The sequence below is a fragment of the Littorina saxatilis genome, linkage group LG1 (genome assembly GCF_037325665.1).
Source record: "Littorina saxatilis isolate snail1 linkage group LG1, US_GU_Lsax_2.0, whole genome shotgun sequence".
Classification (NCBI taxonomy): domain Eukaryota; kingdom Metazoa; phylum Mollusca; class Gastropoda; order Littorinimorpha; family Littorinidae; genus Littorina; species Littorina saxatilis.
The window spans coordinates 20,793,274-20,798,273 of NC_090245.1; the positions used below are offsets into that span (position 1 = coordinate 20,793,274).

At 43.8% G+C, this 5,000-nt stretch overlaps 1 protein-coding gene across 2 annotated transcripts in view; it reads left to right on the forward strand.

The window, feature by feature from the left end:
- Positions 1–5,000, forward strand: part of LOC138964410 (conodipine-P1-like) — a 12,158-nt gene that overhangs the window by 5,971 nt on the left and 1,187 nt on the right. The window lies entirely within an intron of this gene.

Sequence of the window (5,000 nt, forward strand, 5' to 3'; positions counted from 1 at the left end):
CACACACACACAGACAGCTAAACCGAGCGAAAACAGACAACACTATACCGACAAGGAACTTAGTCGATAAATATCGACAGGGGGCCGACTAATGGTTTAAATGTGAAATGTGTGTATAATAATGGGTGTGGGTCTGAAATGAAGTTAGGTAGTAGTTAACATTTGTTTTGAATAATTATTGGTATTTTGACAATGTGGGTAGCATGGACATGTAAGCATTTGAATGTAAGTCTTAGGTACCATTGTACCCAGGAAGAGAGACCAGAGATAGGAGTAGGTTGCAATAGCTTGTGTGGTCTTTAAGTTTTGTTTTTGGAAAGATATTGTTAAAGAAAAAGAAGACAATTACAGTAACACACCGGTGACACTGTGACGGTTCCCCTACGCTTTGTGTCCGGTGCCCTGACCCTTTGTGTTCGGTTCCCACTCGGTTCCCACACGCCAAAATTCGCGGACAAAACATCCATTTATGGTAGTATTACGCAATGTTGCTCTCTGAGAATGGTCTTGTTAGATCTGTGAGTGTTTACACTACATGCCTAGGTGCTGTTGGATTGAAGGTTTTTGATATTTTAGCCGTTATTAGGTAGAATGCCTTCCACTTTACTGCAAAACTGCATAATTCGTAGCATCGGCAAGAAATATCCTACCAAAAAATGCCTGCTTGGAACTGTCGTTGGTCCAGCAAAAAGTTCAACATGTCTGTAGCAGACAGCCCAAGTTTCAAGATTGTAGGGCCATCCAAACAGCCGTAATAATAAAAACAACAAAAGTAGTCAGTGAAATTGGCTGTGTTCGGTCCCCACACACTTTTGTGACGTAGGCGTGACGGTTCCCATAATTCATTGTGTCGGTCCCCACTTTCTGTGTCGGACCCCACTTTCGACCTAATTTCTCTGTGACGGACCCCACAACCAGCCTATTTTGTGTCGGTCCCCACACCTTCTTGGATTTATGACTTGCCGGTTACTTGTATCATTGTATTCATTGAATCTAATTGTCTCGGAGTTATTTTTCAGCAAAAACCGGCAAGGCAGCACCTTTTGTGATACCAAGTAAGTCAGATGACATCAGTATGTGTGTGTGTGTGTGTGTGTGTGTGTGTGTGTGTGTGTGTATGTGAGAGAGAGAGAGAGAGAGAGAGAGAGAGAGAGAGAGAGAGAGAGAGAGAGAGAGAGAGAGTAAGAGAGAGAGAGAGAGAGATTGACACCTTTCCAGATCACTCCGGTTATGCGACACTACCGCGAGCGTCACTACCGCGTGTCACACTACGGCGAGTACGACACTACCGCGTGTAACACTACCGCGTGTCACACTACCGCGAGTACGACACTACCGCGAGTATAACACTGCCGCGTGTCACACTACCGCGCGTACCACAACCGCGAGTACCATAACCGTAGAGAGAACGCATGCAAACTTACTTCTTGTGAGTTTGTGTTCTAACGGCTTTGATTGGAAGCAACCCATTCTATATGTATAGGTTACAACACGAGTGGTTTTTTATATGGCTTGTATTTCAGTCAAGACCCAGCGGATGAATATCATCGGGAGACACGAGCCTTTGGCGAGTGGCTCTCGATTGATATTCCCGCTGGGTCTTGACTGAAATACAAGCCATATAAAAAACCACGAGTGTTGTAATCTGTATATCCCATTCTACCATCAAACACAAAGTGTAGACTACTAGCGGCACTGTTGCGATCTGTGGACTGTAAAACTGTGGTGCCAGCGAGACTTAGCCCTTTTGCAACCTTAAACTAAGTGACCGTCGCTGAAAAAATAAAACGAATGAGTGCATCGATAAGTACGCGGTAACACTACTTTCAGACCATTTAAAAGCTTTAAGTAAAGGTTCATAAGATGCAAGAAAGTAATGAAGTCGTATAGAAATTAACTTTAGTTGAAGCGCACAATTCTTTTTTTTTTTGCGTTTCAGGTCGGCAGAACGGGCAAAACGGGTTTGGGACCCATTTGGCTTACTCGATTCAGAATCGATTCCACGTTGTTTTTCTCGAACGTGTGTAATTAGGCTTATTGACAGAGAAGCAAATTTTAGGGAACAAATATGTAGGTTTAGATTTAACCATTTGCTCCCTATTTGAAATGTATCTACGTTTTGCGAGTGTGTTTGCATGGATGAACTTAAACTGGTATGGGTATGAGGAAAACGCGACTGACACGTCTGTCGCCGCCGATTGATTGCATTTTGAAGGAATATGACTGGATTACGGAAAAATACACACATGTTAAGTTCTCGGATACCTTCATCGCCAATGTGGACTTACTGCAGAGCCAGGCAAAAGAGTAGACTTGCTCGCAAAACACGTGAAACAGCTGATGATAGCGAAGCCCAACCGTGCCAGGTAAGGACGGTCTGACAGATTCTCAAAAGTCGTCTGCTAACGAAGCAAGGGGAGGGTACTCGTGTTTTTGTTTTGGTTCGCTAGCATCTGGTTATCTTGTAAGTTGAATGTTCGTTTTTTTCGACCTGCATTGCTTTCATAATGAAAGAAACGTTTGCTTATTGCATCTCATACATCAGATCAGTTCTGAGATTCATTTTTGCGTGCAACTGATATGGTTTTCTGAGCCGTGCAATACGATTTTGGAACTTCATACAAATGTGTCACATTGTTCGGCGCGAGGTCAAAGGTCGGGAGCAGAGTAGTTCTTCGCCCAAATCGGAATCTGCACTATCATATATTTTTTTGAGTCCATGATGTATTTATTGAGCTATAAAAATACAACATATATACCCATACTGAAGTAACAGAGACAAAGAAGGGAGGTCATGGGATATGTAGTCTGATAGTGTGTTCTGATCGTTTTGAGTTCTTGGTTAGCATGACAAACATTGAATTAGTGTTCAGAGAACAGACCAGGCCTTTTTGTTTTATATTTCAAGGAAACATTTCAACCTTTGCCTTCAGCCATGGAAGTCATAAAATGACACGCGGTAATGTTATACTCGCGGTAGTGTGACACGCGGTAGTGTTATACTCGCGGTAGTGTCGTACTCGCGGTAGTGTCGTACTCGCGGTAAGTTCTGTTTCCGTACCCGCGACAGCGGCAGCGACAAAAGAAAACGCGCGCAAACGCGTGACGTGTTTCCGTACTTGCGTTTTAAACATGCGGTAAAATCTGTAAACTCCCGCGTTGCCGCGCGACAACGCGAAAAAATCGCTCCAGGACCCTTTCAAAAAAATCGCGTCGCTTGCCGCTTGTCGCGCCGCTAACGCGTCGCGCGTGTGGAAACACTCCTGGTCATTTTCTATGTGCTTGATTTTCGTCGCACCGCTGGAAAAACGCTATCGCGGGTACGGAAACACAACTTTAGTGTGAGACGCGGTAGTGGTACTCGCGGTAGTGACGCTCGCGGTAGTGACCAGCACCCGATCACTCCACATAAACGCTGGTTCTGGTTGCATTGTGCCGCTGACATACAGCTAATAGGATTTTTACACCCCCGGTATAGGGGTGTGTATAGGTTTCACTCGATGTGTTTGTGTTCGCAAGTAGATCTCAAGAATGAAAGGACCGATCGTCACCAAACTTGGTGAACAGGTTCTATACATTCCTGAGACGGTCCTTACAAAAATTGGGACCAGTCAAACACACGGTTAGGGAGTTATTGGTGGATTAAAATTATACAAGGCCTGGTATAGACGGACACCCCCGTTGGTCAAAGGGAAATAACCATTCTCACTGCCACCAACTGAGAAGGTTATTTCCCTTTGACGGGGGTGTAGTTCCTATCGGAGGAATTTCTTGTTTTAATCCTTTTGTGGTATTGCTGATGATGCTGAACATGTATTTTACTAGTTTACCAATATGTATCTTTGACCCTGATAGCCTACGAAAACGGAGCAATCATGGCCCAACATTGGCCCAATGCTGAATTTATTGGCGCGGTGTTGAGCCTTAGTCGGGCCGTTGTCGTAGGCTGTCAGGGTTTATGTAGCCTTGTTCCATTGTATTCTGACTGTCATAAAGTAATTAATTTTAAGAGAAAGCAGTCATGAACACAAGGAGCTGGGAAAAGTTGCCTCTTACAACAAGCGTGGATAAAGACACATACTTGACACAGGCAAGTACTCTTTTTTTTTTTTCAATCACCACTAGAAGTCCCTGGGCAGCATTTTGCTCTGAAAACTGAATCTCACATACGACAGGTGGATCTTTTATTTTAAAAATGTGCCAAATTGCATATCTCCAAGGCCTTAAGACTAAGAGTAGATATTGGGAAGGCCAGTTCAAGAAGGTGTGGGTGGATCAACACATAATTTGCTGGTATACTGGGAACCGTCCCAGAGATAAATAATGTTATATATTATTTGTGGCATAAACTAATAAAGTTAGTCTCTCTCTCTCTCTCTCTCTCTCTCTCTCTCTCTCTCTCTCTCTCTCTCTCTCTCTCTCTCTCTCTCTCTCTCACACACACACATACACACACATACTGATGTCATCTGACTTACTTGGTATCACAAAAGGTGCTGCCTTGCCGGTTTTTGCTGAAAAATAACTCCGAGACAATTAGATTCAATGAATACAATGATACAAGTAACCGGCAAGTCATAAATCCAAGAAGGTGTGGGGACCGACACAAAATAGGCTGGTTGTGGGGTCCGTCACAGAGAAATTAGGTCGAAAGTGGGGTCCGACACAGAAAGTGGGGACCGACACAATGAATTATGGGAACCGTCACGCCTACGTCACAAAAGTGTGTGGGGACCGAACACAGCCAATTTCACTGACTACTTTTGTTGTTTTTATTATTACGGCTGTTTGGATGGCCCTACAATCTTGAAACTTGGGCTGTCTGCTACAGACATGTTGAACTTTTTGCTGGACCAACGACAGTTCCAAGCAGGCATTTTTTGGTAGGATATTTCTTGCCGATGCTACGAATTATGCAGTTTTGCAGTAAAGTGGAAGGCATTCTACCTAATAACGGCTAAAATATCAAAAACCTTCAATCCAACAGCACCTAGGCATGT